Raw genomic sequence first — 21,681 nt, forward strand, 5'->3', positions numbered from 1 at the left:
CCGCCCACATGCATATATATACTCAGAATAAAATTGACAAAATTCCTGGGCTTCCCATGGCTCACTCAAGTTGAAACAAAATGATGGTCCAAGTTGAATGATCGCACCGTGGCTGCAGTGAGGGTTTCTAAGATGACTTTGGATATATGTGTATAAGTTTTCTAGCTGTATGGCCTTGGCAAAGTTATTAAACTTCACCATGCCTTGATTCCATCACTTGTAAAAATCAAGGTGAAAATAGTTCCTCCTACATTGCTTATTTTGAAGAATAAATGAATTAGCATTTTAAAGTGTTAAGAAACATTCATCACAAGCTGTGTGCGGTATGTGTTTGACATAATTTTTAATGTATTCCAATAGTTATGTATTTACTTTGATGTGCAAAAGAACAAAATACAATTGGCATGATTTCGAGGGTATTTTTGCTTAGTATGAGGCTAAGTAAAACCAGTGGGTTGATTTCAAAACAAATAGTAAGTAAACACTATTGAGGTAGGTAGGGTATGAAGGCTCAGGGAAAGCCAAGTGCATGGCAGCCAGAGGCTGATGCAACCTCAGAGCTATCTGACTACAGGGTATCTTGAGTCCACACAAATGGTTAAAAATAATAATAATAAAATAAAATAAAACCAAAGAAAGATCATCTCAAACCAGGTGGGGTCAACGTGGCCAACCAAGATGTCTGCTAATTCTGCTAACTATCTTTTGCTTCAGTGTGCTAAAGTCTCTGTATCATTAGCCTTGAAAATTGCCTCCTTCCATAACCAGCTGATGCCACGACATATCCAGAAAGTCCTGTGTAAAGACAGAAACATTTCTGGAGAAAATCCTGACTGATTCCTGAAAGTCTCCACCTTTTCCCTGTTCTACCTCATGAATATGTCTTTTACCCACTGGGTTTGTCCTGAAGAGTCTATCCAGAGGCTTGGGTGGTGAGGCTCTTTCTTGAGAAGCAGGAACTCCCTGCCTTGGGTGTGTATTTTTAGCCTTTAAATAAACTTCTCTTTATCTTCTCACTGGATTCTTGAATGATGACTAGAACCCGGAAAGTGAGTTAGGTAAGGAGTCTATCTGCTGCCTCTATGTTTGAGACCTCCCTAGCTATCACTACCAGCAACCTTGGTACAGGAGGCAAACGTTGTGGAAATAGTAAAAATATGACAGGGAAAAGTGAATGATTAGGTTTGAAAAACTCTGTGGATGATGAGGGTGGGAAGGTGGTATTTAGGATGATAATGGATCCAGTTCTCCAAAGGATTTTCTGAGATGTAGGGTGCTTAGTCTTAAAATGTGGGAAGTCTGCTAGAATACCAGCATGATTGGTGACTACAATCTATTATCTATCCAACAGCATTTTTTGAGTTTCAATATTGTCCCTGGCCATGGGGAGTTTCCAAAGGATGCTGCCTTCAAGGCACCTTGAGTAGAGTAGATCCTAGTTCGAGTCCTACCCCTGATACATCAGTGACCTTGACCAAGCCTATTCATCATTTCTCACTCTGTACTCCTCAGTCTGCAAAAGAAGTGATTGGAATGATTTCTAAATCCCTTCCAGCACCAGGGTCCTTCAGTATGAAGTACACTGTTCATCTGTTACTGCTAAAATCTCAGCTCCCGTTGATGCCCAAAGTGAGAACAGAACAAGGAGGAAATAAAGCATGCTCTGTAAATCTTAGCTCTTCACAGTTTCATGCTTTGGATACTTACCCTAGCTGGTGGTGCCTGGCCTGTTGTTCAAATGCATTCCTTGTTTAGTTGCCACTGTTAGAAACAAACCAATTATAATCTTGGGCTTGCACAATGGAACACACAAAGTAAAAGCAGCTCAGCAAAGTAATTTCTTTTTGCAAAAAGGGCACACCAGAACCAAGACCCCACTATCAAGCAGTCAGAGACAGCACACCAGAACCAGGACCCAGCTATCAAGCAGAGATAGGACATTCACTTGGTTGTTATTTTAATGCCTGTAGTGAATGTATCTTTTTCCTGATTGGATAGAGTCTGACTTCACATTCTCTCCCAGTTGACTAGTTTAAAAAGAATTGGTAAAAAAGAAATGAAGGGAAAGAGGAAGGGGCTGCTGTTCAGGTCATCAAGTCCTGAGCAGGCAGTGGGACCTTTGTGTAAACAGAAGTCTGTTAGGGTGGGGGAGATGAAAAGGTTTGCATGAAAGTCTTACAAGGTGAGGGAGACGTGGAATATTGGCAGTGGGTTGGTAAGCCACCTTTGATAGAACGAAAGTTTCTCACACCATCATGTGAACAGTTTCCAGCACACAGCTCCACTACCACAGACTTTCACCCTGCCGTGCCTTGCCTTCCATTACAGAGCAAATGTCTCTAAAATCATCAGCTGGAATCAATCTTTCTTCTCTTAAGTTGTGTGGGTCGGTACTTTGTCACAGTGATCCAAAGTAACCAATGTTCTCATTTCCAGTGTGAGGCAGGGTGTTCACAAATGGGATGGAGTCTCTCCCCACCACAGTCTTCACACTGATTGATTACTCCCAAAATTAAGATCCATGGGAAAGACCTAAAGAAAGTGTGTGGTCTGAGAAATTGACAGGAGAAATTCTTCTAGTAGGCACATACGCATCAGATTTCCATAGGATGCCTCTGCATACATTATAGGGGGAGAGAAAATGTATATGAGGTCAAGAAACACAGGCTGCTGGAATTGTGGGCACATTTGGAAGTTAAAAAGAAGCTTTGGCAGTGGGACTGGGGTCGATAATTTAGTTAGCTGATTATGAGACTCTAGTGTCCATTCCTGTTTCTTGAATTAAATGACCTTTCACAGTGGACAGTACTGCAAGTTTCAGGTGAGTTATGTTATATATAATATCATATTTATGTTATATCAGAGTGCCATTGACCATCTGTTTTCAGTTGATAGAAATCATCTTACAGTTATGGCTCAAGGAGAGCTGTCTCTCACCAATTGTTATTGAGACTTTTTTTGAGACTCTCCCTTCCCACCCCCCCATTCTCCCCACCCCGCCAAGTCAATTTAATGCTACAGTTATCTACCAAGTGCCAATTTGGAGCTGTATTCTCTAAGACCATGAACAGCCATGAGGATCCATGTAAGTAGGAGCTGACGCAATCATGATGGCAATCCAGTCATTCATATTTTATCCATGTTCTTAGCGGTGACGACATTGGTGATTTTTCCTAGGAAGTCAGATTTGCTTTATATGAAATACAGTTGTCAGGAATGGAGCTTTGAGTACTGGCCAGTCTAAAGGAGATTTTCTGGGCCCTGTGAACTTAGTTCTTCAGATCCCTGTCTTGTTTCATTATAAATCTCCTCTACCACTTCTAATGCCCAGGCTCCTTCCAGGCAGCACTCCTAATTATAGCTCTCCTGAGTCACTGGAGGCTTTTAAGAGCCAGAATGCTGAGAGACAGATACACTATAAAAACAAGTTCATTTCACTGGGGGTATAGCTCAGGGGTAGAGCATTTGACTGCAGATCAAGAGGTCCCTGGTTCAAATCCAGGTGCCCCCTGTCCACTCTTAATTTTGCTTTAGAATATGGATTGAGTTTGACTTCTATTATTTTCTGTGATTCATGGCCAACTGAATAGTTAACAACTTCCCTTGAGTTCTTTGGATATTGCAAGTAGCAGTCTAGGCTCTTATAATATTCACCATCTCCTGCATTTCTTGCAGTAATTTTGCAAGATATATGCTGTCTGAATTTCTTTCATGGAGATAGAGACTCAGGGACGGTTAGTAACTTGTAAAAGTCAAAAGCTGCAAAGGGCAAATTAGGATTTGAACTCAGAGCATACCTTCAATAATGTCACTATACTATTGAAAATTATTATGGTTCAGCCTTAATAATCTCCCCAGGGACCCAGAAGAGAAGCTACAAATGGTGCCATTGGTTTTCAGGAAAAAGAATCTAGGTACACCGAGCTCTTAGTCCATAGATTTATTCTTCTCCATTTTTCTTTTTCAAGTCTCCAAGGTTTAGTTATATACCCAAACCATAGCAATCCTTCCACTCCAGCCAGGTCACCAGGCTTGAATCCTTACAGGGTTATAGAGGCAGAAAAGAGTTTTCTTCAGGCAGTGACTGTCAGGCTTTCTTTTACAACCCAAAAAGGGAGTAGTTAAAGGAAGAGGTCAACTGAGACCTTGGATCAATTAATATATCAAAAAGGGAATTTATGTGCTCAATCTACATTCCTAGAAGTGGGTAGGTAAAATGTTAGGAGTCTATAATGTTAGTATAAATGCCATAAGGCTGTATAAGAAAGGAGGGTCCAAGCTTAATTTGCACAAGAAATAAAGCTATGCACCTACTTGTTCCCTAGGTGGTGTCTCCAGAAGGGTGTTTACCTTAAGTCAGGAGACTGTTTGCCATTATGGCCTAGGACGCTTAAGAATTATATCAGATAAATACACTGTTAGGAGTTTTTGGAAGCATACATAGCATACAAGAAAATCATTGCAAGAACTGGCTAACATATATACAAAAGCTAAAATATCACCAAGACTCCTCAAGCCATGGCTTGACCTTCAGAAAAGTCCTTGACCTTTCCAAGTAGCAGCTTTTGTGATAGTAGCTGGATTCCATTCCATGTTCCTGCGGCTTGCAGCACTATACCACTCACCTCACTGTTCCGACGTAACACTCTGTGTCAGGCACAGTGACACACACCTGTAACCTCAGGACTTGGGAAGCAGTGAGGTGGGAGATCAGGAGTTCTAGGCCAGCTGTAGCTTTGTCATGAGTTTGAGGCCAGTCTTGGCTACGTGATTCCCTATCTTAAAAACCAAGCCAAACCACCAAACAACTTTGTGATAAAAATCCTTCTGTGTGATATTTCCGAGGTCCTCTGGTTCCTACAACATTCTGACTGCAAGGAAATCCAAGAAATGTAGTGACTGTGCCCTGGGAGAAGGCAAGAAAGACAATCCTGGGGAATGTAGCTTAGTGACAAAGTACGTGTACAGCACGTGTGAGGTTCCATCCTAGACCAAATGAGAAAGATCTCTCTCTCTCTCTCTCTCTATATATATATATATATATATAACTCCTAATGTAGTCCACATCGGAAAAAACCTCCCCTTCTGCTTTTCATTATTAATTTGGCTCTTTTAATTGGCTTATTGTGGATGGGTGGCCAAACTTGCCTTGTTGGGTCAGAGGCTGTGACCTTAAGTTTGGTAGCAGTTTGATGACATTCTGAGCATCTACATGCATGGGAACTGTACAAAGCATGAACCTAGAGAAGAATGAGACTCAGCTCCATCCACTCTCGATCAGACAGCAGGCATGAACCATCAGAGGCAATGCCAGCTGTGCCAGATGTGCCAGGTTTAGCAGAGTGAAGAGGCAGTGATTACTCCCATCTAAAGGAGGGGAAGGTTAGAGGAGGCTTCAGAGAGGAGCTTATGGCCAGTCAGTTTCAGAGAATAATGTCCCACAGATGGAGAGTGGAATGGAGGTGGGGGTGGCGAAGAAGGACAGTGTAGACAGTTCTAGGCAAAAGCAGCAGCAATGGACTGGAAGAAGCTGGAGCCAGGTAGCTACTCAGAATGTGATGTGGGGAGTGAGAAGTTGAAGAGACAAGAGACAGGGATGAATAGCTTTGTGTGTGGGTCTAGGAGACTTAGAGTTTATTAGAAAATGCATTTGCAAGACATGTATAAATAGATTTGGTTTTCTGATTAGGCTCCGGGTGCACTGTGGGTGGAGGTGGGGATAGAGGCTGGGACAGGGAAAGGGTGGCAACCTTAAATGTAAATCAAATTGGCAACCTTAAATGTAAATCAACATCACTTAGGGATTAACTGGAGATAGGCGTGACCCAAAGTTGCCTGAAATATTTGTCCTAGATGACAGCGATGTCACCAAGCAAGACAGAGATGGCTAGAATTGCAGGCCCAGCACTCAGTTCTGAGCCTACGCCAGAATCCTGGCCCCATAACCTGCTAATTCTGGGAGCTTCAGATAGATACTTCAACTATGGTGTGCCTCCATTTCCCACTTGCCAAATGAGCACACTGTCACTAATGTTTATTTTATGGGAGTTTTGCATCTGCTCAGTACATTGTGGGACACACTGCACATGCCCAGTGCACTTGAGCTATTGTTATAACAGAGCAAAATACATGGGGATGTAGGGCAGGGAGACTGGAAGCTTATTGTGGGGCATAATGGTTTTGAAATCTAAGGTTCTCTTTGGCCATCAGAATGGAGAGGGTGGGGCTGGGGAGATAGCTCAGAGGTTTAAGAGTACTGACTGTTCTTTCAGAGCACCTGAGTTCAAATCCCAGCACCCACATGGCCGCTTACAACTGTCTGTAACTCCTGTTCCAGGCGATCTGACCCAATCACACAGACATACATGTGGTGGTTACATAAAATACAAATAAATTATTTAAAAGATATGGAGAATGGAATGGATGGGAGTGGGTGTTTGGGGCCTCTAGGAAGCCTTTGATCTACAGTCCCAGCTTCTTGCTGTTTATTCCCTGGCCCTGCCCTACAGTGTCTGACAGGCCTTATCAAGGCAAATTTGTTACAGTGATGAGCGCTTCTCTAACTTTTTGGCTCAGTCTTAGCCGTGCACAAAATTGAGAGTTCTTCGATTAAAACTCAAGAGAATAGGAATCTAGCGTGAACTGTGAACTTCAAACTATCTGTCTTTCTCTGCTTTGATTTTTGTTTCTTTGCCTTGCTGTAACTATGAAACAAAACTGATGTCCCTGCGTGGAAATCTGATGAAAACACACACAGTACATGCACATATGCAATGTTTGCCCGTCATTTCAGAGTCAAACATGAACTTCTGAAGACCATGTGTAGACAGACCTGAGTCCAGACTCTTCTCGTCCCACCTCATCGGTGGCCGCTTCTGCGTGGAACACTCTTTGATTTGCCTGAAGATGTGTGCACAGTTGATGGTGAGATAATTAGACTGAGGAGACTGGTCTGAGCTTCAGGTGACAGGAAGAACTAAATACTTAAGCTCTGGGGACAGCAGGAGACAGTGTGCTGAGAAGATAATTAGGGATGAGTCAAATCCTAGAGGAATCTCAGGCATGAGAGGTATTTATGAAGTGTGATGTAAGTCATAGGAGCAGAACAAATGTTTACAGGAGGCTTAGGTTTGTCATGGGGGTATAGCTCAGTGGTAGAGCATTTGACTGCAGATCAAGAGGTCCCTGGTTCAAATCCAGGTGCCCCCTGTGGTAGATGTCTTTTGTTTCAGTTGGCAGCTTCATGACAAATCCTCAACTACGATGCACAAACATTTATCTAGCGCTCCAAATGGGAAGAAGCATTTACTCTGAGGTTCACGATTGCCTGGCAAGGGAGCCACAGGCTCACTATTCTAATACCATGACTCAGACATAGTTGCATTTATTAATAACACACACACACACACACACACACACACACACACACAAACACACACTCATCCCCTAATGTACCTTTTGTTTTCCATTTCTGTAGGGTCACTCTTATCAACCATACCCTTTGCAACTCCTTTTCTTTAAGCTTAAAATAACTTAATTCTGCAACAACAACAACAACAACAACAACAACAACAAAAGAGTTTTAAAGATAGTGTAGAGAAGTCCCTTACTTCCCCATTAACATTAGTTAATCCCTTATAGAACCCTGGCCTGTTTTTTTAAACCATGAAATAAACATTGGTACCTGGTACAACCCTATTAATTAATCATACTACAGAATTTATTCAGATTTAATCATCTTCTTTGTCCTCTTCCTCCTCCACCTCCTCCTCCTTCCTTCTTTTCCTCCTCTTCCTCATTCTTTGCTTTTTGTTGCTGTTCCAGGACCCAATCTGGGCTGTTATGTTACATTCCCTTTCTTTGTGCAGTGGAGGGTGGTTAACACAGAAACTCACAACTGGTCAAAGTGCAGAGAATAAGTAACAGTGGGGTGCTCAGCCACAAATTAGACATGTATGTCACACACCCTCCCCAAGGCTCAGGGACCATGGGTGAAACAAGACCGTGAAAGCCAAATGTCAGGACATGACAGGACTTCAGTACTCATGAACTCCAAGCAGCTATGGTTGTCTACACAAGATGAAGGCAGTCAGCATTTTGGGATGAAGGGTCATGATGGTATGAATGAGAATGGCCCCCATAGGCTCATATAGTTGCATGTTTGGTCCCCAGTTGGTAGAACTGTTTGGGAAGGCTTAGGAGGGTGTCACTGGGGGCAGGCTTTGAGGTTTCAAAAGTCACGCTATTTCTAGCTAGTTTCTTTTCTCTCTGTCTTGTGCTTGCAGATCAAGATATGAGCTCTTAGCTACTACTCCAGCACCATGCCTGCCTGCCTGCTGCCATGTTCTTTGCCAGGAGAGTCATAGACTCACTTTCTAATAGCCCCAAATTCAATGCTTTCTTTTATAATTTGCCTTGGTCTTGGTGTTTTAATCACAGCAATAGGAAAGTAACTAAGACAAAAAGGAAGTTCAGGGGTCACCCCCACTCCAACTGAGGCGCTGTGGACGGTTGATGGTTTCCCAGGGAGGGAAAGTCAGTTTTCTTTAAGAGTGTGATCCCTGGTAGGTTAAAGAGATGCAGCAGTTGAGGGGTACATTTTTTCTCCTTAGGACAGATGGCCCTGGGATGCAGTGGCTCCTACATCTTGACAACTTTGAGATCAAGCCATCCTTGCACAAACTCCCATGTGATGGCCAGCTTGGAAATACACCCTCGAGCTCACTTAACTTTCCCTTCCAGCCACACTTCCATCTCATACCTCCTTCCTGGGTTGCACTCTGAACAATGAAGACTCGTGTATGTGGAGGGAAGGATGGGAAGCATATGGAGACTTCTCCTGATTTCCATTTGATGTTTCCTTGAAGGTTGCTATATCACAGGGGTCCTTAGAGACAAATCAAAAGGCTCTTGATTATATTCCACTTTAGAAGAAAATGAATTGCACCCAAGCTTTCATTAAGTAGGGTGCAGGCTGGGCTCATCTTTCTTTGAAAAGAAATGACAAGTAAAACTCATTATAGAGTACTTGATGGATTCTGTTTTACTCTGGGGCAAATTGGGCTTCCTGCTTTGAAAGGACTATTCCTCTCTCATTGTAATGCAATTAGGAAGAGTTCGGATGGTTTTGTTCCAGCTCTCTGCAATGATTTTGGGCCAGCTAGCTCACCATTTTTTATATGTGCTTTAGGGGCAGCAATAGTTCGCTCTCCACTAAGTTCCATGTAAGAACTGAATATGTCAACTGAGTGCACAGCTATAGGAATTACCCTATAAGTTATGGCAATTCTGTTTTTCATCTCCCCCCCTCTCTCTCTGCATGTACGAGTGAGTGATATTTTTGTTTGTTTCTTAGCATCTATATGGACACTCCAGACAATGCATGTTGGCTCACTTGAGCCAGGGGAGTCCACTAAAATACAAGGCAGTGGTGATCTGTGTTCCTCCCCCAGTGAGCTGGAGGCAGAAGTTTCAGCTCCATTCAAGTGGTCTAAAGGCAAAATGTTAGCTGAGCTTCACACTCTCAGAAGCCTCTAGGGAGAGTCTGTCCCGAGTATCTGTTTTCAGCTTCTCTGGCTCATTTTCCTCTCTTTCTGTCTTTAAAGCCAGCAGCACAGTGTCATCAAATGTCCCTGTCACAGTCCTTTCTCTCTCTCCAATGTGTGAGCAAGTGAAGGTAGCTGGGGACGGCGAAGACTGTATTCAGGCTGGAATATGATGCAGGAGGGTGGGGAAGCAGGGTGGGGAAGTAGGGATCGTAATCAGCTGAAGGAGTTCTGGGGGAATGATGAATAAGGGGAAGGCTTCCACCAATCAGGAACCACCAATCAGCCATGCCTCCTTTAATTCTCACAACTGTTTGCAAGAGTCAAACCAAGCACCCGGAAAATGTGCCCTTCCTAAGCGGGTTAATAAGGGCTGCCAGCAGGATTATAAAGCAGACAGCGGGCCTCAGGGCAGAAGCCACAAGCAAACCTTGCTCTTCCAAGCTTGATTGGCCACAACAGGCCCAGCCTACCTTCTGTGCAATGTTAGTCGCCAATGAGATGATCTTTACTGGGGTAGCTGACAGAGGCCTGTAAGACCAGTGACTCTGGAATCAAAGGCAGGAAAATGGTGAGTTTAAGGCTTGCTTGTGTTCAAGGTCAGCCTGGGCAACTTAGTGAGAACCTGTCTCAACATTATATATATTTAAAAAAAAAAAAAAAAAAACCTAGGTGAGGTGGAGTGCTTGCCCAACAAGTGTACACATATACACATAATGGGTTTTGTTAGAGAGTGCTCAGCTTTTCTTATTTTCTTTCTAATGAGACACTAGACCAGTCTGGACTTGCATCGATATGCTCATTCAAGAAGCTCCCTCTTTCTGCTAAAGAGTACTTAACTCTCCTCTGCACCAAACTAAAGAAGCTCATATTCCCACACCGGGAGTCGAACCCGGGCCGCCTGGGTGAAAACCAGGAATCCTAACCGCTAGACCATGTGGGAAGTGGTAATGGGAGCTTCTTCATGAGGCAGTCACTTGTGAGGCTGGGGCAGGTAGGCTCAGATCTGCCTCCCTGGAGGAGCAGGGTGGCCTGGAGGTGTTTGAAGAGCCAGAAAGGAAGCGATTGTGGTCTGTGTGTGCTCAGTAGAACCTCACTGCACTCTTCCTAGAATGCTCAGAGAACAGCAGTGTTAGCAGGCTCTGAGGGGGAAGTTGTGGTCTCTGACGTCAGAAGGTCTGTGCTACCTGCTCGTCTCAGAAAGCCAACTTAGGCACCCAATACCATGGTGATCAGTTTGCCAGAGGTGCTGTCTGGGACAAAGCTCATGGGAATGCGCTGCCTAGATAGATAGGCCATGAAACTGATGATAAAAGCGACTAAGCAAGAGCGGGGTAGTGGGCGAGTGCGGGCGTGCCTAGCGCTTTCACCAGGAACTCACGGAAACCACCGAATCTGGTCTGCGTGCTAGACCTGAAAATGAACCCACATTTCAACAAGAACCCCACGATCATGAGCATGCTCAGGTTGGACGAGCGCTGTTACCGAGCACCACCTTTGGCATGAAGTAAAGCTAGTTTTAGCAGCCAGGATTCTTGCAGATCTCTCTCTCTCTCTCTCTCTCTCTCTCTCTCTCTCTCTCTCTCTCTCTCTCTCTCTCTCTCCTCTCTCCCTTTCTCTCTCCTCCCGCCCCCTGTGTGTGTGTGTTAGAGAATTAGTAAGAAATCAGGTTGGTCTGTTAAATCTTCATTTGGTGAAATAAATAACTGAAATAAAATTCTTCGAGATCACATCTCTAGGCCTAATAAAGTACACCACAATGTATTTGGAATAATTGTTGGGAGCTTAACCATTTGCTGACTCAGCAATTTATCTGTATGTGCTGCAAGGTCTTGTGTGATAAATTATGGAACAGAGCGCTGTTAAATGACCGCACTCCCTTGTACCACATGCTGCTGTTAGGCATATTTTGGGCACTGCACTCATCACACTGCAAAGGAGAGGGAATTTCTGATAGTTGGACCTAGAAGCTTACTCATGAAAGCTTGTCATCCACGTCGTCGTCATCATCGTGTACCCCCCCCCCCCTTCTGCTGCTCTGGTTTCTAAACCCCAGGATGCTCATACTGGGCTTTGGCTGAATCAAGGAGTAGAGAAGAACAGAGTAGAAAATGATTAGGAGACTGATGTCTGCCACGGACCTCTTGCGTTCCCATTACCTGATGCCAGTTAAAAATTAGTTTCTGGGCCCTATCTAGAAAATCAGAGTCTGTAGATGCTTAGGAATTTTAATTTTCAACAAGCTTCTCGGGCAACCCTATAAACTAATCTTCGTGAATTGTCCGTTTGCCATCAGGCTTAACCTTTGTTATGGTATGGATGAGAGAGCATATAGAGTCACACCTTACAGAGTCACACACATACAGAGAGTCTTGTACCTGTAGAGGTGTCTGATGTAGAAATCTGGCGTCTGTTGTAGACGGCTAGCTTTTTAGCAAAACTATTTGCACCTTAGTATCTAATGATGCAGGGCTAGCTAATCGGGGTAGCCAAAGATGAAATAGGTAAGTGTTAACAAAAGGTAGGGAAATTTGAAAACATCTCGTTATCTATCTATCTATCTATCTATCTATCTATCTATCTATCTATCTATCTATCTATCTATCTATCTATCTATCTATCATCTATCTACCTATCTGTCTATCTACCTGCACCCCCAATCTACAGGATTCAACCAGAATTTGAAGCTCCAAGCCTGAATTCCTTGAAAGAATTGATGCAGTGTCACAAAATTGCCAGACGGGAGCAGCAGAGAGCTACCAAATGGTTCCTAGAGCCATGTGAACCAAGGTTATCAATTAGGAAGATGTTAGCTTTGCAGCAAAGAGCAGGCTACCTGGGGAGTGTTTGCGAAGGACACTTCTGCCTAAGCAGCTCTAAGCTAGGAGAGCTAGTCTGAAGGGCAGGCAGCCGTCTCTGAGGAGGAAAGAGAATGGCCTGCTTGTGGGTGAAGAAGAGCTGTCAGGGATGCCAGTTGGTGAGTCAGGAGCTGGGTCAGGGATGAGAGCTAAGCGTGGAGTTATCAGGCAGCTCAGGAACTCCAGACTCTTCCATCAGGACTCAGTATTCCAGTGGTCCATTGCTGTAATAAGACCAGAAAACAGTGAGTTACCAGCAATGAAACATGCAATTAAAACATGTTAGACTATGATTATAGGAAAGCCTGGAATCCAACCACTTATTGAGAAACCCTATGGTAGTGAAATCTTCCAGCTCTTTTTGGACAATGCCTTTGCATAAAAAAAAAAAAAGGACTTAAGGAATACAAGACAGTATGTGATTAAATACTGCAATTACGGTACAATCAATACTTGCTCTAGAAGTTTCTGTGAAAGGAGAGATCAATGGAGGCTTGAGTGGCCAGGGGAGGCTTCTTTTAGGAAGTGAAATTTGATCTGAGCCTTAATGGATGAGGATGATTCAGAAAGGCCAGCAGGACACACAGTGAGCCCAGTGGGTAGCTTGGTGCTTTGCAGGCCAGGCAGGAGGCTACTGTACATGTACCGTATTGGGGGATCATTCTACTTTTTGGCCACTGGTAAGCTGTGTTTTTCCTGGATGTTTTCCACATGTTCTGAAGAACACAGTGCACTTTCTTTAAGAATGGAGTGTACCACTAACTTTGATGAGGTAAATGTGGATGCTACATACAAAGGACACAGTGGTTCACAGGGAGATGGTTTTCAGGGCACATATGCCCAATTCTTTCCTATCACCAACTGGGGCACTATAATCTTGACTCTGTGAATAGATATGGTCTGCTCAATTTCTGTCAGGATAAATAAGAACATACCTAGGTCTTTATGGTGATGATAAAAGGGTTAGCTGAGAACTCTGTGGTGAGAACCAGATACAGTTGAGTTAGCCAGGCAGTTACACAATGAAGGACCCAGAAGTACATCTTCTAACTACTGGACTTGATCAGCTCTCATGATCCTGGCGCAGGGGGTAGTTATGACTCAGTGTGTAGACTTCCTTTGTCTAGTCTGTCTCTCTGGGCATGGTTGCTTTTTGCTTTTTATCATAGTCACCGTAGGTCTTTTTTATTCCCTTTCTTGTGCTTACTTACATAATTGTCTAAAGTATCATGCCTTTTCTAAGTAATTTTTGTAAAAGGCTTCCTAGTTTCCCAGGACATTTGCAAAACATTAGCTTTTATTTGAGTTGGAAACACAACAGATCTTATCTGCCCAGTGTAAAATGTTTCTATTTTAACTTTTTATTGCTTTGTGTATATGCATATATGCATGTATGTTCCTGTGGGTGCAGGCACACTCCCGTGTGTAGACAAGTGCACGTGCACGTGTCTGCATGCACGTCGAGGCCAGAAGATGGCCTTGGGTGCCATTCCTCAGAAGCTGTCCACCTCACTTTTTGAGACAGGGTCTTTCATTGGCCTGAAGCTCTTCGATTAGCCTGGGCTGGCTGGCCAGTGGACCCCAGGGATCTGCCTGCCTTTACTTCCTCAGCACTTCTGTTACAAATGTGTGCCGCCATTGTGGGTTTTTTTGTTTTTTTTTGTTTTTTTGGTTTTTCGAGACAGGGTTTCTCTGTGTAGTTTTGGTGCCTGTCCTGGATCTCACTCTGTAGACCAGGCTGGCCTCGAACTCACAGAGATCCACCTGGCTCTGCCTCCCGAGTGCTGGGATTAAAGGCGTGCGCTACCACCGCCTGGCTTGCTTTGTTTTTTAAATGTGAGTTCTGCGGATTGAACTCAGGTCCTTGTGTTTGCAAGGCAAACACTTTGCTGACTGAACCATCTCATATTTCTTCCTTTTCCTCCCCTCCTCCTTTCCTAGTCTTCTCCTCCCCATCCCCTCCCCTCCTGTCTCCCTCCTCCTCCTCCTTTCTTCCGCTTTTTCTCCTCCCTCCCTGCTCTTCCTCCTCCTCTTCTCCTCCTCTCACCCCTCCTATCATTTGAGCAACTTGAAAGGCTGTCCCACGGGTCCCAGGAGATCTCTGGGGCCTTGACTCTCATGGGATGGAAATGAGGGGGAAGGTGGAGCAGGAAGCACACGTCCATCACTGTGGGGTGGACTGTGGGAATACAGGAGACACCACAGAAATCCGGAGAAATCCTCTCCACTCTCTGAGGTGCTTTTGCTGAGAGGCATGGCTGCAATGTCAGAATTTTTTTCTCTCTCTCTCTCCCTCCGTCTCTCTGTAGGTGTTTTATGGCAACACTGTTTCTCTCATTGCTGTTGGATTAGGAGCACTAAAAATCCTACCAGTGAATCTTTTTGGCAGGTCAAGTCACTTCCTATTTGGGACCCAAGAGAAAGCCCGCTACTCACTGGGCAGTGCCTTCTTTGTACCAGGGTGAGAGAAAGCCCGCTCCTCACTGGGTAATGCTGTCATTGTGCCAGGGTAGTTCTCAGATAGCACCTCTACATTTCTTCCTGACAGCATGAGTTAACAGAGAGCTCAGAGGTAGCATTATTTAGTTACCTAGTGTCTGCTAGTGAGATGTGCATTCTTTTAAGAAGGTATTTATTTCCCTTAGACATTTGTCAGGGTGTCAGGACATCCAAGAAACATATAGGAGGAAGAGAGAAGAGAAATTACAGCTAATTATCTGAAGCTCCATGAAGTAAGGGGAAGTTTAGATGTGAAGACATTAATCCCTTTCCAGTGCGTACTGTCCCCAAATGAGAGTAGTTTCAAGTAGTTACAAATCTGCAGTCACAGTTGAACCCAGCTCTACTGAAGCCAGGCCAGGAAGTTTAACTATCTTTACAGGACCCTGTGTCTTTTCTTTCAAATAGAAAGTGCATTTGCTTCTTGTCTCCAGCCATTGTGTATCTTCAAAGCGGTAGTGGCATTAGAGAGGGTGGCTTTGTGGCCTTGCCTGCTGTGTTGGGGGTGGGATTTTGGGCCATGCATGCAGGGTTTTCTGGAACCATCCTAGTGTCTGTGGCAGAAGGGATGTGCTGGGATGTTATATAGCTTGGAGAAGCCCAAGGTCAACTAGTTCCATGTGGGGAGTGTGTAGATGTAACCAACCGTTTTATTAAATAAGAAACACAGAACCAATGCAAAGAAGAAAGCCAAGAGATCAGAGCTAAGAGCCTTACCCGCCTGCTGCAGCTAGCCTCTTCAGCCAAGAGACCTCTCCAAAAGAGACCTACTTCCTGTCTGTTTGTCTTTATATAGACTTTCTGTTCTGCCTTCTCATTGGTTGTAAAACCACATGACTGCCTCGTCACTGTCTGTTGGCTGTATCCTTGAATACACAGAGATCTATCTAGCTCTGCCTACCAAGTGCTGGGATTAAAGGCGTGCACCACCACCGCCCAGCTTTTGCTATGGCTCTAATAGCTCTGACCCCCGGGCAACTTTATTTATTAACATACAATTAAAATCACATTTCAGTACAAATAAAATACCACCATAGGAGTGTTCAGCTGGCTGATGGTTACTGTTGACATCATCTGCATTTGTTCCCAGTAGTCTGGTCTCTCTGGCTGCACTAGGTTCCTGGGGTGCTGTTGGTGCCCCTGTGGTCTAGTGGGAGCATCGGTCTGTAGTTGCCTAGGTGAAACTCCCAGATTGACTTTCAGGAGACATTTGAAGCTGTTGAGGCCATCCATGAGAGCAGAAGGCAGCTTTGGGGAGTTAGCAGAGTTCTTCTCATCACCCAATTTGGGGATAAGGGATCACTCCAGAACAGGGGCAAACCAAGACACATGCATTCCAGCACTGGCAGTCCCTCCTGGTCAGTCTTTCTCCTTAGGACATTTCCTCAACCCTTTCTTAACACACTGGTGAGGTCTGGTCTGAAATCTAAAGAAGGGAACTTAAGGTACATCTTACCTACCCTCTGCCTCTTGTTCATTCCACCAGTCCACAGTTTAGATGGGAGAGACTTGGGTTTGTTACTTCTTCAGCATTAAACTTTCTTCTACCTGAGGGCAGAGAGCCTCATGGTGGGCCACCAAATATCCAAAAGTAATCTGCTGTGGCATCTCACTGAACACACAGTCCCTGGATGCACAGTGGCATCACCCAGGGGTTTATAAGAGATGCGGCTCTACCTGGTTCTCATGGATTGGAACCTGTGTTGTGAACAATGTCCCAGGTGACTTGTATGCACATAAAGATTTGGGAAGCACAGAGGTAGAGGAACATGTATGATTAGCTGACTCGGGCTTAGCTCTTCCTAAGTTGGGGAGTTAAAGAGATTTAGGAAATCCCCTTTCTCCCGAAAAAGCTTGCTTCTCTAAGCTGTTAAGTTGCTACAGAATCTCATTTTGAACCCATGAAGCTGAGTATTAACTGTTTTCCTTTTTATATTCTTGGTGCAGTCACCAGTCACTTTCCCAAGGGAAATAAATGTTTCAGATCGATCATGGCAAGTTCAATGTGAGGAAAGAAGGGAAAGATGCTTAGTCATGCTTAAATTATTAGTTTTACATTTGGAAAACAAGGAGAAGAAACAACGAGAGAAGAGAAGAGGAAAATGCTAAAGTTCATTGCTATGCAACTTGTTATATTTGAATTTCTCTTGCTTATCTTTACCATGGCACTGAGCAGCTTGTTATTAGGAAGCATAGCTAATTGATTTGTGTTGCTATCTCCTATATATCTTAAAGTGTGTTTAAAGATACTCTAAAGTAGGAACATTTCACAGAAAAATTAGTTTTGAAAATACTGTGAGCCACTTAACCTTCTTGCATACACACAGTAGACACTGTCATGAAGGGTTGCAAAATCCTACCAAGAAATTCCTCTAGCTTACTAACACTGTTTCATGTGTTACCCTCTAGCACTCTATAGACTGTGTGTTCTCTATGCAAATTTTAGAATATTTTAATCTAAAATCAATCCCTTGTATATGATCGTCAAGTCTGCATGGTGTCTTCAAGCTTCTCCTGGCGGATCTTCCCTGATGCAAATTGACCAGTGTTCTTTTCATGTACCAACAAATGTGCCTTTGATGATTTCAGCCAACCCGAACAACCAATTCAGAAGATACCCTAATTCACTTTTCTCTCATATGTTCCTGATTAGATCTCCCTGATAGTGAGTTCCGGATGAGAAAGAACCTGGCACCTCTCACTCACAGCCTAGCCCGGGGTTTTAAGGTTAGACTCTCAAGATTTTGACTGACCAGTATGAGATTTGGATAGTTTTCCATGTAAATCTACCCACTGATTTGGCAGTGGTCACCCAGTGAGAGCTACAAGAGGCAAAAGCATAGTCTTGCAAATCAAGAAGGACACAAAGTCTGCAAATGTGTGTTTATTCTTGCAGTAGCCACAGTTAAGAGTGTGTACTGCTCTTGCAGTACCCATGTTGGGCGGCCCATAACCTCCTATAACTCCAGTTCCAGGACATCCAATGTCCTCCTCTGGCCTCTGTGGGTGCCCATACTCATATGCACAGACACATGCACATAATTAAAAAATCAGAGAAAGTCTTCAAACAAACAAACAAAGGAATGGAAGTATGAAATGGTAAAGCAATCTGCAGTCATGGTGCCTGATAGTGTCAGTCTGAGCTTCCTTTCTGGATCTGTCCAGTGTGTCGGCTCTTACGAAGGAGAAGTTTCTTCCTGTGAGGGCCTAGGATGGTGGGGCTTCACTGTTTTCCACACGAATGCACCTGTTCTTGTGCTTCCCTTACCACTGGGGTGATGAAACCCAGACACCAAGACAAGGGTGCTGTAGAGACTGCTGGCTTCTCGCCTTTGGGCAACGGCCGGGAAAACCTTTGCTATTTGTCTATACCAGATGATAGTCTCTATGGCAACCACTTATCACTGTCACTATAGTGTGAAGGCAGCCAGGAACACACTTAAATAAATGAGTGAAGCTATGTTCACTCCAAACTGAGTTATAAAGCTGGGCATGCAGTTGACCCCTTGGGCCACAGTGTGCTGCTCTGGTTAATGGTTTCTTATTTTATTTAAAAATATTTTACTTATTACTGTGTGTGTGTGTATCTCTGTGTGTGTTTCTGTGTGTATGTGTACTATATGATATATATATAAGTATGAGCACACATGTGGTACATTTATGTGGAGACCATAAGACAACTGCTGGGACTAGATTCTCTCCTTCCATTGTGGGATTCAGGGATCCAACTCTGGTCATCAAGCTTGAATAACAAGTGACTTCCCCTGCTGAGCCATCTTACCAGTCTGTGGCTTTTTATAATTGACATACAGGAGTGCTTTAAATCATGGAAAATGCCCTGTAAAACTATTGTATGTTTCTGAGCTATCCCCTCTGCAAAACTACTCACAAACCCATGACACAAAGTACTAAGTTTTCATATCTTTTATCTATGTCATATTTCTTCAACTTTTTCTTTTTCTTTTGTCCTTCATGGACAGGACAAAAATTTTTGATGTGCATGTTGGTAAATTGGACCCAAAATAGATTTGCCTCTATTTTGCAACGTCCTATGTTTTTCATAAAAGACAGGATGTTGAGGAAAATGAGTAAGTAAAATGAATTGCAGCAGATGAAATGTTATAACTTGTTTACTTGCAAAAAAAAAGTACATTAAATTTGCAAGGTCAGGGCAGGACAGACAGCTCAGGTGGTAAGTACTTGCTGTGCTATCGTGGTGACCTGAGTATTACCCCTAGATCCCATGTAAAATCAACAAGTCCGGGAACAGGAAAGCTCACTTATAACCTCAGTACTGGGGCAGAGGCAGAGATAGGAAGGTGCCTGGGCTTCTCTGGAAAGTAAGCCTAGCCTGCTTGACGAGCTTCAGGCCAATGAGATCTTGTCCCCCCAAACAGGGTAGACAGCAACTGAGAACCTGCAGCTGGGGTTCACTTCTGGCTTCTACCCCCTCCCCCCCAGGCAGCAGCACACACCTGACCAGGCCCACATCCATGCACACATACCTGTACACATTTGTAAGGTCACTGAAGCTGAGACCTAAGCCACTGGTGTGTTATGTGTTGTAGGTCAGCTGGGACAAGCATGGATATAACTTTTCCCTAATGAAACCACACTGCCTGCACAGAGCCTTCCTGGGTTTCTGCGTATTAGAACACTGTTTTCAAAACTTTCTTTTTATTTATTCTTTGTGTCTTTCACATCATGCATCTCGATCCTATTTATTCCCTGTCCCTTAATATCCACCCTTTGCCCTTGCAATCCCCCACCCCCAAAATAAAATAAAATTTAAGAGAAAAAAAAGAAAAAAGGAGGAAAAATCAGTCTCGTCATGGAAGTTGTAGTGTGACACAGGGAGTCACGCAGTAAGCACTTTTATCCATTATCTTTACTTGCAAGTGTTCATTGCAAAGAGTCATTGGTCTGGTTCGAGGCCTCTGGTTTCTGCTACACTATTGATGTTGGGCCCTTACTGGGATTCTTCTTTGGGTCTGCAGGACCAGCCCCTTCATGTGCTCCAATAGATCATAGATGGGTGGATGTTGGGGTGGGCTGTAGCTAGAGTTTTCCTGCCTGGCCCACAGTCAGGACAAATCTTTGTCACCCGCCAGTCCCACAGCCGCTCAGACCCAACCAAGTAAACATAGAGACTTATATTGGTTACAAACTGTATGGCTGTGGTAGGCTTCTTGCTAACTGTTCTTATAGCTTAAATTAATCCATTTCTATAAATCTATACCTTGCCACATAGCTCGTGGCTTACCGGCATCTTCACATGCTGTTTGTCATCTTGGCAGCTGGCAGTGTCTCTGACTCAGCCTTCCACTTCCCAGCTTTATTCTCCTCCTTGTCCCGCCTATACTTCCTCCTGCCTGACTACTGGCCAATCAGTGTTTTATTTACTAACCAATCAGAGCAATACATTTGCCATACAGAACATCCCACAGCAGTGGGCCAACTCATAACCTTGGTTCTGGGCCTGGTAGTTGCAGGGTTGGTCAGCTTGCCAGCTCTCTCTGACTACACCATCAGGGTGAGCTGAATAGCACTACCCTGGCTAGTTCACCCCTTGTAGTGATGAGCAAGGGGCAGTGCCAGCTCTCCTGCTTTCAAGCCCTCAGGGTTGGCTCTCCTACATTTGCCTCTTTAGGGCCAGCTCTACTGTGTTGCCCAGGTGAGGTCAGGGGCTACTCTCTGGAATGCTGCAGCTGGTGAGAGGCAGGGACAGCTCTTATGACCTCAGGGCCAGCTCTCCCACCTGCCACAGACAGCGAGGGGCGGGGGAGGGGCATCTCTCTCTCATCCACACTACCGTAGAGCTGATGTGGGGAGGGACCAGATTTCCCATGCTCAGGTTCTCAGACCAGTTCACCTTATCAGTAGGGTCAGCTCTACTGTGGTGCCCAGGTGTGGGTCAGGGTTCACTTTTCCAAGTGCTGCAGCTGGTGAGGGGGAAGGTCAGATCCCTGAGTACCACAGGTGGCAGGGGCAAGGGGGGGGAGGGCATCTTTCCCTCATCCACACCACCACATGGCAGATGAAGGGGGTGTGGTCAGCTATCCCATTTTCACACCCACAGCGCCAGCTCACCTGCACCTCTGCCTATAGGGTTAGCTCTACTGTGCTGCCCAGGTGAGGAGCAGGGCTTGCTTTCCTGAGTGCTGCAGCTGGTAAGAGGGAGGGTCAGCTCCCTCATCTGTCTCAGGTGGTGAGGGGCAAGAGGTTAAGGGGGACAGTGCATGACAGACAAGTAGCGGGAGTAGCTCTCCCATGCTCACAACTCAGGGCTGGCTCACCCACACCTCTGCTGACAGGGTTGGCTCTATTGTGCTGCCCAGGTGAGGTGCGGGGCCTGCTCTTCCGAGTGTTGCTGCTGATGAGGGGCAGAGGCAGTTCTCTGGATCTTATGACCTCAGGACCAGCTCTCTCATCTGCCTCAGGCATAGAGGGGCAGCAGGGTTGGTGGGGGGAGCGGGCATCTTTTCCACACCATGCCACCAAATGGCAGATGAGGGGTGGGACCAGATCTCCCACGCTCATATTCTTAGACTGGCTCCCCTCTGCCCACTGTCAACAGGGTCAGCTCTACTGTGCTGATCAGATGAGGTGCAAGGCCCAATTTCCTGAGTGTTGCACCTGGTAAAGGGGAGGGTCAGCTCCCTTGCCAGCTGGTGGCAGTAGGAGAGAGGGGGAGGGCATCTTTCCCTCACCCCCCCCACACCACACCACAGATGAGGGAGGAGGTACCAGCTATGCCTCTCTCACACCCCCAAGACTGG

The 21,681-nt window shown here is 44.8% G+C and overlaps 1 long non-coding RNA gene and 3 other non-coding genes across 4 annotated transcripts in view; 3 read left to right on the top strand and 1 right to left on the bottom strand.

Annotated features, from left to right (window-relative positions):
* Positions 1 to 21,681, top strand: part of LOC131915344 (uncharacterized) — a 117,695-nt gene that overhangs the window by 37,643 nt on the left and 58,371 nt on the right. The window lies entirely within an intron of this gene.
* On the top strand, positions 3,440 to 3,511 carry Trnac-gca (transfer RNA cysteine (anticodon GCA)). The gene has a single exon. It is a non-coding gene; the product is annotated as a tRNA-Cys (tRNA).
* On the top strand, positions 7,138 to 7,209 carry Trnac-gca (transfer RNA cysteine (anticodon GCA)). The gene has a single exon. It is a non-coding gene; the product is annotated as a tRNA-Cys (tRNA).
* Positions 10,417 to 10,488, bottom strand: Trnae-uuc (transfer RNA glutamic acid (anticodon UUC)). The gene has a single exon. It is a non-coding gene; the product is annotated as a tRNA-Glu (tRNA).

This window comes from Peromyscus eremicus, chromosome 7 (genome assembly GCF_949786415.1).
Source record: "Peromyscus eremicus chromosome 7, PerEre_H2_v1, whole genome shotgun sequence".
NCBI lineage: Eukaryota > Metazoa > Chordata > Mammalia > Rodentia > Cricetidae > Peromyscus > Peromyscus eremicus.